The sequence below is a fragment of the Rhipicephalus microplus genome, chromosome 6 (genome assembly GCF_043290135.1).
Source record: "Rhipicephalus microplus isolate Deutch F79 chromosome 6, USDA_Rmic, whole genome shotgun sequence".
Taxonomy (NCBI): domain Eukaryota; kingdom Metazoa; phylum Arthropoda; class Arachnida; order Ixodida; family Ixodidae; genus Rhipicephalus; species Rhipicephalus microplus.
This window is the reverse complement of record NC_134705.1, coordinates 84,857,344-84,871,729: the sequence shown is the minus strand read 5'-3', so window position 1 is coordinate 84,871,729 and position 14,386 is coordinate 84,857,344. Positions and strand designations below refer to the sequence as shown.

The 14,386-nt window shown below is 56.3% G+C and overlaps 1 non-coding gene and 1 pseudogene across 1 annotated transcript; both read right to left on the bottom strand.

Annotated features, from left to right (window-relative positions):
* Positions 1–4,112: 4,112 nt before the first annotated feature.
* LOC142766233 (U2 spliceosomal RNA) lies at positions 4,113–4,284 on the bottom strand (annotated as a pseudogene).
* An 8,573-nt stretch (positions 4,285–12,857) lies between these two features.
* On the bottom strand, positions 12,858–13,050 carry LOC142766284 (U2 spliceosomal RNA). Its single transcript, XR_012884465.1, has one exon. It is a non-coding gene; the product is annotated as a U2 spliceosomal RNA (small nuclear RNA).
* Positions 13,051–14,386: the final 1,336 nt, after the last annotated feature.

Sequence of the window (14,386 nt, the reverse complement as noted above, 5' to 3'; positions counted from 1 at the left end):
GTGCTGCCTCTCACCTCCTTGGACCGCCCGAATGACTGGATCGAGCACCAAGTTGAAGAGCAGGCCGCTCAGTGGGCAGCCCTGTCTAATTCCGGCGGAGATTGTGACTGGGGCCGTTGTCCCAGCTTCGGCGACAATCCGGGTGGCGTTGTCTCGGTAGAGGTCTGCGATGATTGCGCAGAAGTCCTCTCCTGCACCTGCACCACGAAGAGAATCGATTAGTGCGTTGTGCGGAACTGAGCCAAATGCGTTGGCGAAGTCGAGAAAGGCCACGCAAAGGTCACCACCGCCGGCCCGCGCGGCGTCCAGGCGCTCCTGCAGCACGAAGTTGTGTTCAAACACGCCGTCGTGCGGCAGGAACCCCTTCTGACACCTCGAGAGCACGTCATGGTCACACACCCACTGCTGCATGCGGGAAGCTAGGCAACCCGCATACAGCTTGGAGATGGTGTTCCCAAGGGCAATGGGTCTCCAATTCGTGACCTCACTCGGATCACCCTTCTTGTGGATGAGGATGGTCCTCGTTTCCTTCCAGGCGTCGGGCACTTGCTTGTACTGGAGGCACACGTTGAATGCTGCGGAGAGAAAGAGACCTTCAGGATCATGTTCTTTCCAATGGCGGTAGGTGATCCTGTCACTGCCGGGGGCCGTGTTTTCGCATCTGCGAAGACGGGCCGCCACCTCGTCGCTGCTGAATCGGGCGAGGCAGATCTCTGTCATGTCGTCCGGGCGAGCCTTGTTAAGGAGCAGGTGGGTGTTCCCTTCCTTCGGCGCCCATGTTTCAGCAAAGTGTTGCTCCAGTCTGTCCAGCGGAATCTCGCAGAGTTTGGTTTCGCCCTGTACGATGATACGAACAGCCCGACGGCGGTTGCGACGATACAGGCTCTGTATCTGCTGGGCGTTGTTCGGGTTGGTCGGGACGCGGGGTTTCCCACCGGCAGGGTTGTCCGGAATTTTCGCCTCCTTCCTCACCGCCGATACGGCCTCCTCCAGGATGGAGAGGAAGTCGTCCCAGCGCTCAGCAGTGGCGGGCTCCCGAAGCAGTTGCCGGATTCGCTGGCTGTGTTCTGCGAGTACGCTTGTGTCGTCGATTGGCCCGGAGAGGGTGATCTCGCCGGGGTTCACTGTCGGCGGGGCGGGGTCCTGTGATTCGCCGCCTGCGTCGTCTATCGAAAGTCCCTCGGATGATGCTGGATGTGTGGGGGAATCGACGCTGTGGGTGATACTCCTGGCTGATGGACTTGCTTGAGGGTCCTCCTGTGCTGTTGTCAAGCTTTGTTGTGGTGCTCCTTGCTGGCTGGTCCTCTGAGTAGCGCGGGCTGTGTCTGGAACCTGCTGGAGACGGGACGAAAACCGTGACCCTTCTGGTGGTGACTCCTCCTCGCTGGTTGCTGATGGAATTGTCGCATCCCTGGAGCTCTGGCTTGGAGAGCAAGCTGTGCTGCCTAAGAGAGGAGGGAGAGGGGTAGGGGCCCGGTCCAGTGATGGTGGCCGGGAACGCCGTGGGTTGTCGTGGTCCGTGTCGCTGTGCGGCGACTCATGTTGCCTGGGACTCGGCGTGATGGGGGACGCGTTTCCAACCTGTGAGAACAGAGAGGCACATGAAGACCTGCTCCTCGCGGTGGAGGCCTCGCTAGGCGTGGGCGATGGGGTGCCCGTGGTTGCCGAAACCCGGTCAGGGATTTCTTGCAAGTCACCTAGAAGGGGGGAGGAAGGTGTGAGTGCCAGCTCTGTTGGTGTTGGAGAGTCCGGCGTTGCGCTCAGTGTCGCGCTGTCCTCGCTTGCTGATGATCCCGTTGACGTCGTTGAGTTGGAGCTCTGTGACGATCGAAGGGTCATTGTCCGTGTGGCTCGGTTGCCGGCAGCAGCGCGGGGCGGTCGGCCAGTCGGAGTTGCAGTAGGTGCAGCCCTCGAAGTCCTTGCAGTCGGTGGTCGCTCGTTCATGTGCTGTGCTTCCTGTTTTCTGTGTTTGCGCATGTGATTGTCCAGCCCTTTCCTTGTTGTCATGGTGGCAGGGCATTGTGGACACTTGTGCCTGTTGAGGTCGAGGGGCGACAGCTCGTGTCTACCTCTTGAGATGCAGGAGTGGAGTGTGGGATGCAGCCCAAGGCCGGTCGTGGAGCAGAGGGTACAGGTGTATGCCACCTTTACTTTGAGCTCATGCTCGTCTAGCAGATGCCGCACCAAGCTTTGTCGCCTGCTTGTCCAGCTGATCCCGGAGTACCGTACCCCACATTTGTCTATGGGGCAGGTGAAGCTGTGTGGGATTGGGAAGAAGACATCAAGGGTCTGTCCCTCCTTGCCTAGCTGGGGTTGGTTTTGGGCATCTAGCGGCCTCGGTGCAGTGGGCGTCCCGGCCTCCCCTGTATTCGGGGGACCTACCTCCTCGGACATCACCTACTGGCGGGCGAACACTTCTAAAGACAACAGGATTAGCAAGGCCGGATGTACATCATCGTGAGAACACTTAGGCATCTTGTGAAAAAACACTTCAATAAAAGACGGCACTGTACACTTGAGTAAGAAGTAGAATGATGGAGAGGAGATAGAGAAGGATGAGAGGAAAGGGAGAAAGAAAAAAAAAAAAGGTGGGGGTGGGGAGTGATCGTCAACCCATGCTTAAGTGGAGCTGACGACCTAAGACAAAAGGGAAGAAAATGAGGTAGTGAGTGACCTCCTCCCCCTGGTCGGGGGAGAAGAGAGAAGAGGGGTGCGCTCGCCCAGAGAGGAAAAGGAAGAGAAAGAAAGTGGAAAGAAAAAAAAAACACTGCGTGCGCACCAGTGAGAGTCGCGGGCTACAAGCTACATGGCGAGTGCAGCTGGCTGCCCCAAGAAGGCAGAAGGAGTACCGACTGCGGCAGCAGAGAGGAGGGTACGAGAAGGAATTAGTAAAGAAGAGAGAAGAAAGCGAGCGAATGAAGAAGGGAGAGGAAAAAAAAAAAAGAGGAAGGCAGGAGGAACCGGTTGAGCGGACCCTCTACTGGCACGTGTCAGCAAAGGCGCTTCCGAGAAAAAAAAAAAAAGAAAAGAAGGCGTGCAAGAGTAGAGAGAAAGTCGCCTGGCTACATTGTTAGTGTAGCTGGCAACAGTGGGAGCGGGAGGGGAGCCTTAGCGCGGGCCACGTGGATGGAAAGTAGAAGAGAGAAAAAAAAAAAAAGAAAAAAAAGAGAGAGAGAGAAAGTGAAGAAAGAGGAGAGAGCGGAGACGCTGCTTCCACGTGGTCACCAGCGGCGCTCGCTGGTGTCCAGAGTAGAGGCGCGCTCCGAAAAAAAAAAAAAAAAAAGAGCGTGCAAGGAAGGCTTGCGCTATCTTACATCACTTGGGCAGATGATGCAAGGGCCGCTGAGCCAACTAATACACAAGAAAAAGGGTGCTTTTCAGACGGGAAGCTGCCGGCAAGGCCGGTTGGAGCAGCCCGTCTCGCCGAGCACGAGAACCCACCCCCCCAAAGGGGGGCGGAAAAGAAAGGCAAAAAAGAAGTGTTTTAAAGAACTAGCATCTCACCAATGACCAGAGCCAGAAATCCAGGGCAGCAGGAACCAAGTGTCAGCAGGGGGGTCCAAGAATCCGCAGGCAGTCGTTGCTGGTCGCTCGAACAAGCTAAGAAGGCATGCACACAACAACAACAACACAAGAAGAGACAGAGAAAGACACCGCACTAACCGGGCGGGTGGTCGATTGCTTCTACAAAGAGCAGGAGTAGGATGGACAAGCCAACACTACACTTTGATCTTAGCCAAAAGGCCGAGAAGCGATCGTATACACACTTCTAGCTTTCCTCCGAAACAGTAATGATAATTTCCTCAATAGTTTTATTAATATGAGTAGGAACGTTAAAAAAAATAAGAAACTTGAGTATGTACGTGTGAACATAACAAAATAAAAGAGACCCTCCATATATGAAATACACACGGAAACATTTATTTTCCCAGAGCAATCGTAAGTGTAAACACAGCTAGCGCACTCCCTGCACGCGAATACCGCGTCAGCCGGGGCGGCGTGCCGCCACCGTCTCGGACACTCGACGCACCCAAGCCGTTTACCCCGGTATCATGGGTAAATCCGAACACTCCTTCTATCATTGAATTTATTGTCGAACTCACCCCGCAGGGGGTGAGTGGGCCGATCCCGGAGGTAGTGCAATACCGGGCCAACCCGTGGCGGAGGTGAAGCAAGCTTCAAGCACTCCGCCGCATCACAAAAATAAGTTTAATATCTTGGATCCAAATAGGATCCGTATCAGATATTAAGCTGATAAGAACAGATACTACAACAAGGAGAAGTTTATTTAACTCCAAACATGTATACTCAGGTCACTGACTTATACATAATACTCAGCCGGCACTTCGGCTGGTCACAATAGTTTGGCGCGATCATTGGAGCGCCGCGTTACAGGAACAACACGTATGTGAATAGGTGCGCCTGAACGGGAAAACAATACATATGCAGTCATTTTAACAGGCTCTCCCACGCCCGACTCGCAAATTAACATGCAAGTGTGTACACTATGCACCCGGCCTACATAAAATAAATACATGCAACATTTATTAAATTTATACAATGCTACGCAGTGAGCGCTCTGCGCAGCGCGGCGGCGCTGCGCAGGGCAAGCACATTGCAGCGCGGTCGTGTGCGCATCTGCTCAAAACAGGATAAAGCTTGTTCGTTTATCGAGGGAGCAGTTAGGCTCCTGCGTGATACCCTATGTATCGCTCATTTGAAGAAAAGGGTGGGAGGTGGTGGGGAGGGGGGCCTCGGACGGCGGTCCGGAACTAAAAAAAGGTGGGAGGGGGGGGGGGGGTGTCAGTAGGGGATGATCGGGGAAACGAGCTTTCCGTTTCTCAAAAAGAAAAACTTGGTGTGCCAGCGGCGCAAAAACTTTTCCTCCCCGCCAGCTTCTAGCGCTTCGGACAGGAATGCCCACACCATCAAGCGAATGTTCGCTACTACCGGAAATGCCGCCCTCACTGGCGAGCGGCGCGCTTCCGCGAGGGAGCGACGCTTCCAAATCGCGAAGAGCGTGCATGCCACGACCAGTTTAGCGAAGGCGCCTTTGTTTCGCCTGAGATAGGGGGGAGGGCGGATGCGGAAACATCGTGCGATGATGCGCCACACAGGCTTGGCGGCCGTGCAATCAACTAGGGCGTGTTTCTGCGTTTCCGTTTCGCGGCAATTCGGGCAACGCGCGTTCGGGACGATGCCGAGTTTGTGCAGGCGCTGCCGCGTTGGCAGCACGTTATACGCCTTCTGCCACGCAAAGTCATGGGTCGCCTTTGGCTGGCCGTGGAAGGTTGTTGGCAGGGCTCGAAGAGCGTTTCTGGCCACCGTTTTCTCCTCGTCGGATAGTTGGGCGCGGTTGAGGGCTTCCGCGATTCGGGTGGGCGGGTCGGCGTCAACGTCGCAGTCCGGCGTCTCTTTGGTAAGCATGCGCATCGTCGCTGATGCTGTCCTGTAGAAATGCGAGGGTATTTCTGCGTGTGGCCCGGAGTGTCTGCTTGCGCCCAACCAACTATTTGTTGCGCCACTCCAGTATAGGAGCAGGCCTCTCCCGAGGTAATCGCCCGCTTGGAAGAGGGAGCGCGCCGTCTTCACAGCGAGGATTTTGCTTAGGGTGAGGGCGTGCGGTAGCCCAAGCCCCCCCTCTGTCACAGCCATCTGTAGGAGGCTTCGCCGCACCGGTGGAGGTTTGTGGTTCCAAAGGAATGCGTTTAGCATCTTGTTGATCTGGGTTGCCACTTTCACAGGCATGACAGCAACCCGGCTCGTGTAGAGGGCTAGTGCGCAAACACACGTTTTCGCGGCGAGAGCCTTCTCATGAATGGACAGACTGTGCCGGCTCGCTCTTTCGATGAAGTGGCGAGCCCTGTCTAGGACTCGCGTCCACGTTGTCACCGCCACTCCCTCGCATGTGTAGTAAATGCCCAGCACTTTCACCGTAGATACGATGCTGATTTCTCCGATTGCCTCGGCGGGGAAGCCACCGAACAGGAGGGCCTTACTCTTGGCTTCGTTCAGCAAGGCGCCCGATATTCCTGCGTAGGTGCTGAAGATCCGACGGAAGTGCTCCATACTGCTTGGGTTCCGGACGAACAGGGAGACGTCGTCAGCGTATGCTAACACCTTTAGTTCGTCAGAGCCCGTCAGGGGTAGGCCTCTAAACTGCGGGTCACATGCGAGGTTTGTAAGTAGGGGTTCCAGTGACAGGATGAAGAGCGTCGGGCCCAACGGGCACCCCTGTCTTATTCCGCGCGTGTATTGGAATCCAGCCGACTCGGACCCGTTGACTACGACGCTGCCTCTCAGATCTTTATACAGGAGTTCTAGTATAGAGACGAAGTCCGCTGGGAGGCCGAAATGACGGAGCATTTCGAACAGGTATGCATGCCGCACCCTGTCGAAGGCCTTCGCCTGGTCCAGCGACAAGAAGGCTCCCTTAATTTTCTTTGCTGCGGCGAACTCGAATGCGTCTCTTGTGAGCGAAAGATTCGCAAACATAGATCTGCCTGGCACGGCGCAGGTCTGGTGCGGGGCTACCATGTCTGGGAGGAAGAGTTTGAGCCGATTGTTGACTATGGTTGCCACGATTTTATAGTCAACATTAAGAAGGGTAATCGGACGCCAAGACGCCGGGTCACATGGGGGGGCTCCGTCTTTCAAGATCAGGACGATCCGTCCGTGGCGGAAAGAGTCCGGCTTCACCCGTTGCTTGAGAACCAGGTTTACAACCTCAAGGAGGTGATTACCAAGAGTCTCAAGAAAAGCAACATAGAAAGCAGCCGTGAGGCCGTCTGTTCCTGGGGCAGAAGTTGGGGGCATGGTGCCTAAGGCGCAACGAAGCTCCTCAATCGTTGCTTCGCCACACAAAGTCGTGTAGTCAGCCTCGTCCAAGCGCCGGAGATTCCTGCAGAGATCGCTTGTTGCTCTTGGTAGCCCAGGTTCACAGGGCTCAGTCTGCTGGAAGGCCGACCTGAGGTGGTCCCGGAAGATGGCTGCAATCTCGGCCTGGTCTTCTGTGATCGTCCCGTCAGGACGCCTGGCCTCAGTGATCTTTGAGCAGCCATTCCCGTTCACCTCCCACAGATCGACTTCCGTTGTGTCTGCCGCGGTACTCTGCGTCGCCTTTGGCCTCCGCGTCAACTCTTGTAGGAGTCTGCCGTACTGGACCTCCAAGGCCCCAAGGTAGTCTTTTGTGCAGGCAGTTAGGGTGTCGGCACCTTCGATTATTCTCTTCCTCCGCAGAAGCTCATTCATTTCTCTGGTTATTCTTTTTTTTCGTTTCCTGCCCTCTCTTTGCAGGAGCCCTTTCCACACATTCTTCAGGTGGTCCCAGACTTCAGGGGTGACCTGGGGGGCTTCTTTCAGCGAGTTTGCGATGAGGTCCTGAAGAATCGGGGCGCAAGTTTTGTCAGCCAACAGCGCCGAGTCGAGTCGCCAGCGCGTGCTGCCGGTAGGAAGACCGGGCGTTCCCTTGACCGTTGTGAGGACTGGGGCATGGTCAGTTTGCCCTTGCAGGAAGTCCGGCAGGGCTAGGACTTCGCACGACATAATGGAGGGGAGGAGGAAGTCCGGGACGTAAGCCCGGTCGATCCTGCTTGCCGTGGTTCCTGATGACCGGGTGGGAACGAAGGTGTCATCGTGGAGATGGACCCATACATCCGTGAGCCGCAGGTGCCGAAGGATCTTCACCAGTTCTTTGGCGTGGTAGGTTGATCCCCCTCGGCCTGGACCCCGGATGTCTCTCGTCGAGTCAACCACGCAGTTGAAGTCACCAAGAATCACGTGTGGCAGAGGATCGGTTAGGCATTCATGGAGTTCCTTAAAAAAGGAATTTGTATCCGCGCGCGTCACTGGGGCGTATACGTTCGTAAAACGGACTCTCCTTCCGTCCACGTATATGTCTAGCATGATCGAGCGGCCATTTGCTGAAAAAATACAGTGGGAGCCCTGCCGGTAGCGACCCGAAACGAAAATGACCCCGACACCACAGGACCTGGCAGTCGTCAAGGAGAAAAAGGCATCAGTGTGGCACGAACGCCGGAAATTAACCACGTCTAAGGGAGACCTGAAGTTGGTCTCTTGGACGAAAAGTATGTCTATGTCCTGACCTTGGGCAAAGGATAAGACCTGACGTTGTTTGTCCCTGTCTCGGAACCCACGGACGTTCCAGGTGGCAAACTTAAGCGACGGCATCTCCGATGGCTGCGCGCACAGCTGAGTGAAGGTAAAGAGCCAGCTGAGAGCAGGCAAAAAAAACTAGGGAGGCATTGTTAGGGGGACAAACGCCTAGGCTGTTGAGCAGAACGGGCTCGCGTGTTTTTCGTCGGTGCGGTGATCGCCTGTTTAACAGCACGCAAGCGTCAAATGTAAACAAGCGTGACGTCACGCGCTGCCGCGATAGCGAAAGAGTGTGAAAGCGCGTGTGTGCCTGCGATAAGAGGAGCATTGCAGCATGGCTTGATTCCGGTGTCGGTGGCGAGGGTGTCTCGGCGTGGCTAATCTTAGTAAGAGGGGAGGGGGGGGGGGGGGGAGAGCGGCGCGTCGCCTAGGCAGATGGATGGCCACTTATTTTCTTCGCTCCCCGGTGTCATCCGCGGGGGCGGAGGGGGGGCCGTCGCCTATAGAGCCCTTTCGCGACTTCTTTGGCTGGTTGCGGGCTAATGTTGCATCACTGTCGCTGCTTGTTTCAGGGGGCTTTGAGCGGCGTAGGGCGTGCTCGGCGCTCTCGGCTCTCCCCCCTTTCTCCTTCCTCCTGTCTTCTGTACCGGTCGCCGACCTTCGGCGCGAGCGTGAACGGTGCCGCCGCTGTTCGAGTTCAGGCGGGAGCGTGTTTGCGGGAGAGGAAGGGGGGGCGTCTCCTGAGCTGCTCGCTATTGGTAACTGGTGGAAGAGGCCGGTGAGGGTTGTCGAATCGTCGTGTGCAGCGTCGCCCGGGAGTATGTAGCGGCCGCAACTCGTGATCGGGATGTCTTCTGAGCAGTTTGGGCGTGTGTGCCTGCTGGGCAGCGGCGGGAAAGATTCGTCGTCCAGTCTGCGCGGCGCTTGCTCCTCTCTATTATTAGTCGCCTTGGCCTTTGCGGTTTCTTGGTCATCAGGCTCCGATAAGACCACCACCCATGAATCACGTGACGAGTCCGGGGAACTGGACTCGGTGCCGCTTCCGCCGTCGGAGACGCGGTGTGTGTGAGGGCTGTCTGCTCCTCCCGCTTTCGCTGGCTGACCCGCGGGAAGCGACGTGGACGTGGACTCGGCGTGCGTACTGTCACTCGTGTTCGTGGTATCCGTCTCCCTAACTGGTGGAACGCTAGGGGGGGTACGAGTGGGGGGGCCCGAACGCAAGACTTGCAAGTTCGGCTTGTCGGTACGGCTGACCAGGGGGGTGAGGACGCTCGCGCGGTCTTGTTTGTTGGCGGCGGTTGTAAGAGCAGTCGGGAGGCCACGGGCGGCTGCGACATAAGACCGTTTGCGAAAACATTCGCGTGTGCCGTGTTGGCCCCCACATCGCTGGCACTCGGCTTCGCATCCCTCCGTATCATGGCCAAAGGTGCCACACCGTTTGCAATAAGGCGTCGAGCAAGCGGAGGCCATGTGGCCCACCTCGCTACACCGCGCGCAAACGCGCCGCATTCCCCGGTACTCGAACATTACGCGGTGCCCCGCGACGGTTGTGAAGTTGGGCACCGGTTTGTTCATTTCCATGCGCACAACTCGTATGCCATTCAGCTTGTTTGGGCGGTTTGTGGCTGTCGCAAAGGCCACGCTCTTCACCTTCCCAAACTGCGCAAGTGCGTTTATCAGGGGTTCATCGGGGAGAAATGCGGGGTAGCGAAACACGTTAACGAAAGTTATCGGTGGCCCCACAGCCTCCACTGCCACTTTCACATTGCTAACGACAAAACCCTCGGCTACCGTCAATTTGGTTGCTTGAGCCGCGGTGCGAGTACACACCAGGAAGCGCGATCCACCCATATGCTGGAGTACGTGCACGCTATCATCTCCGGCAGTGCGCTCTACTGCATCGATTAAATCATCTATACAAAGATCGCCGTCTGGCGCGTTAAAGAAAAAACAATTTTCCCTCACCGGGAGGTTAGTTTGCGCGGATGTCATGCTGGTAAGCGTTGCCTGTTGCTCCTCCAAGCTAGGAGAAGGGGGGGCGTGGCTGTGACTGGTAGGAACGCAGCTATGCTGCGTACTGGTAGACGGGCTCAGCAGGCGCTGTGTCCGAGGTCTGGTAGTTGATGGTAGACGGCGGGGCGGAAGGCACCAGGGCAGCAGGTGGGGTCCGGGGTCCGCACGTCATCGGGCATGGGGGGGTCACCGAGCAGGAAAGCCCGGGACAGGAATCCGGGTGCTGCAGGCTGGGCCGACAGCTCTCCGGGGTAGACGCTGGACTTTCTTTTCGCACTGGAAGGCCCGGGGGTCGACGTCGGCGCGACGTGACCCCAGGTCCGGCTGAGTGACTCGCGCGAGAAAAAACGGCTTGCTCGGACACTTTGATCTTAGCCAAAAGGCCGAGAAGCGATGCAATTCATTAGCACGTAATTAAAATCCATTCTTTCACACCTCGTACTTAGTTCTGGCCAAAAGCCGGGCAAACAGTAGCAAAGCAATTCCGACGTCCACCCATGCACAACCAGCATTGTGCACCGACAGCGGCAGCGCTGGCTTCACGGCATTGCTTTTATCCCCAGTCCGCTTGAAGTTTCTAGTTTCGCTTACAAACATGTTAAAACTGAAACCTTCTTTTTCCCAGAGGTCGAAGCCACGCGTGCTTGCTTGCATGCGTACTCTCTATGCGCCCATGACGTCACACCAAATGCTTGCTGGCGAACATTATCAGGCATGTCGCGAGGGATGCTACAGCATTTGTTTTAAAAACTGATGCATAGTGTACATGTCCAACTCGAGCACCAAAGTCTGGAAGGAAGGAAAAAAAAAAAAAAATGACTGTGCAAAATGTGAATACGTCACCCATCCAACATGGCTTCTACGCCGGCTGCCCAAGCAACGCCTCTGCAACGACGCCCACAATCATCGGCAAAAAGGTGGTGCCTTTGGCTGCTTCAGCACGCTCAACATATGCCTTGCAAGTTCCGACGTGGCGGAACACCGCACCGAGGTCGACGAAGGTCCTGCCGTGAAAGGCAGACCCGGGAATGCGTGCGAAACGTCTACCGCGTGGGTTGTGAAGCCGGTGAATGAAGGATCATGTGGCAGAGGGTGACGGAACGTGAGTGTGCGACTTGACGCTGCGATGTCGTTCAAGCGTTCAACGGGCCGGCAGGTTCTGTCTGTCGTGGTCGAAAACGTCCGAGTTTTGCTGATTCCGAGGGGTAGGAGTGCTATGGTGGCGTGTACGAGGCGCTGGTGCGGCGCTCCGTCGATCGTGCCGGACGGACATGAGGCGGCCGAAGGCGGTCGTGAAGTGGTCGCGGAAATCAGTGGAGAAGTACTCGCCTGCGCTTTTCGTCGAAGACGCGCGACAGACGGTCTTCGGGAGACACGGGTGGTTGCACAAATGCGACCGTGCGTCAACGTGCAGCCATATTCGTGGATTATTTCGCCCCATTACGATAGCTTCGTCACTGCGCTCGCTGGTGTTGCTTGTTTTTGTTGACCTTCACTTGTGGCTCACACCCACTGTGGGGGATTGGCTGGTTTGTTGTTCTGCTTCTTCGACTTCTACATACTCGGCTTAGTGAAGCTGTGAGGAGTGACGAGTGGGTACGGAGGCAAAGCGCGCCCGGCGCGTGATCTCACGCGTCCTGGGGTCCACGTCGCTTCAGGTACGTGCGTGGTGCGTCCGAACGTCTAGTGCGCAATTATCTTGGAACTTCCAGCAACTGGCAATTCCATTGAGGTGAGCGTGCGAGGATGTTCGTTGTAATTAACGAGAGCCAACGGTGGATGAGCTGGTATGAGATGGTGTTCAGAAATGAAGTGTTTGATCAACAAGGCGATGCCCGCCGTGGTGGTCTGATGGCCGTAAGGTACTCGGCTGCTGACCCGCAGGTGGTGGGATCGAATCCCGGCCGCGGCGGCTGCATTTCCCTGTGCTCAGATTAGGGTGCACGTGAAAGAACCCCAGGTGGTCGAAATTTTCCCATAATCATATGGTGGTTTTGGGACGTCAAACCCCAAAGGTCAGTGGACATAGGAAAAGCACATCGGGGCTTTGCCGCTCCACCGTACAGCAGGTGTGTGCGGAGTGGGTCCTGTGGCGTTCTTTGCGATTTTAATTTGTGATGGGGAATAGTGTAGATGCGTAGACGTGGCGAGAGCACGCGTCTTCAGGTTCAGACGCCGCGTGAAGATGTGAAATAAAAATGCCTTCGCTTGCCACTGCAACTGTAAACAGAAACACCAACCAAACCCCATTTTCTAGAGGCTTTTTTTATTTTTCGTTGCGAAACGGGTGAATTCGAAAAGCGGAAATAGCTTGGCACATACATACACACTTCTACACACATACATACATACACATCGCACATGCATACACATCGTATACACACTTCTAGCTTTCCTCCGAAACAGTAATGATAATTTCCTCAATAGTTTTATTAATATGAGTAGGAACGTTAAAAAAAATAAGAAACTTGAGTATGTACGTGTGAACATAACAAAATAAAAGAGACCCTCCATATATGAAATACACACGGAAACATTTATTTTCCCAGAGCAATCGTAAGTGTAAACACAGCTAGCGCACTCCCTGCACGCGAATACCGCGTCAGCCGGGGCGGCGTGCCGCCACCGTCTCGGACACTCGACGCACCCAAGCCGTTTACCCCGGTATCATGGGTAAATCCGAACACTCCTTCTATCATTGAATTTATTGTCGAACTCACCCCGCAGGGGGTGAGTGGGCCGATCCCGGAGGTAGTGCAATACCGGGCCAACCCGTGGCGGAGGTGAAGCAAGCTTCAAGCACTCCGCCGCATCACAAAAATAAGTTTAATATCTTGGATCCAAATAGGATCCGTATCAGATATTAAGCTGATAAGAACAGATAGCTTTATTCATGTTTCATGGGGCCATAGGTAAATGAATCCGACTTTTAGACATGACTTGCGTGAAAAAGTTCTCGCGACGAAGTTAACCACGTTGACATGGCACAACGCAGGTGAAAAATGCGCGCGTCGCGTAACAATAGATAACATCGCGTGGCAAGACAGGATATGGTTAGGGGCAAGCACGCACACCTGTGTTAGCTTCACATGCACAGTCACATGTGGACGCGAGGCAGTCAGTGGCTTTCACGCAAGTGTTCTTGGTAGATCTTGCGTGACGCAGCGATCACCTCACTTACGCAAAGCTTCTTAAAGAGGCGTAAGTAGGCACGCGAACAAATGCGACGAAGTACGCGGTCGTTCGCTGAGTCCCACGCGCCGAGGGCACCCACGATGACGGCGTGGACGGTGACCCGTTGATACCGGCGCCGGAGAAACGCCGCCACCGGCTCGTAGTGAGCCAGCTTGGCGTTACGGGCGTTCTCAAAGGCGTCCGGCGTGTTCTCGAACGGGCACGTGACGTCGATGACGATAGCCTCTTCGCCACGCACCAGGACGAGATCCGGACGCAGGCCCGTGTCTCCGACGGCCTGGTTCTCGAAGGCCACCGTGAACTCGCGGGAGGCGGCAGTCCGGACTCGGTCGACGATGGCGTTGTGGCGGGCCTGGTAGAGCGCACTGCGAGGCATGCAGTGGCACACCACATGCGGCAGTGTCTCCCTCAGGTACCCGCAGACGCGGCACCGCTGGTCCCTGTCCGGTGCGCCCCACATGCGAGCGCCGTTGAGGGGCAGGAGGTTGAGGCGGGCCCTATGCACAAACCGCCAGTCTGCGAAGGAGGTGAAGGCGCCCGTCCGCATGAAATGGGAACTGGCGCGATCAGCCGCCACGCAGGCCAGCACTTTGCCCTGGTTGGGGAGGTTGTGCAGGGCCTGGTCCCGTTCGGTGGCCAGCACCTCTCGGAGCGTGCGCATTACGCGGCACTGGTGCTGTGGTGTGATCGTGGCGTCGCCGCAGGTGAGCCGAACGCCGCCAGGATCCAGGGTCCAGGCGACGTTGTAGCGGCGTGACGCTTTCCGGGCGTTGGTCCAGACGGATCGCAGCTGGGTGGCCGGGACCCGGAACCCGTCTCCAAGCGACCCCCCGAGGTATGACTCCAGCTCGAAGCGGGTCACCTCCCAACCGAGGCGGGCAGTGGCGGTTGCATAAGCGTCTTCCAAGGCCATCTGCCGCAACTCGGTGTCGGGGGACGTCAAAAGCTTGAAGGCGGAGTCGATGCGGCAGAGGTCGCTGAGCTCCGCCGCAATGGGGATCCCGACGGCACCACCGGAGGCGGATCCGTATAGGTAATTTGTCGCCGCGTTGGTGGGAAGGTA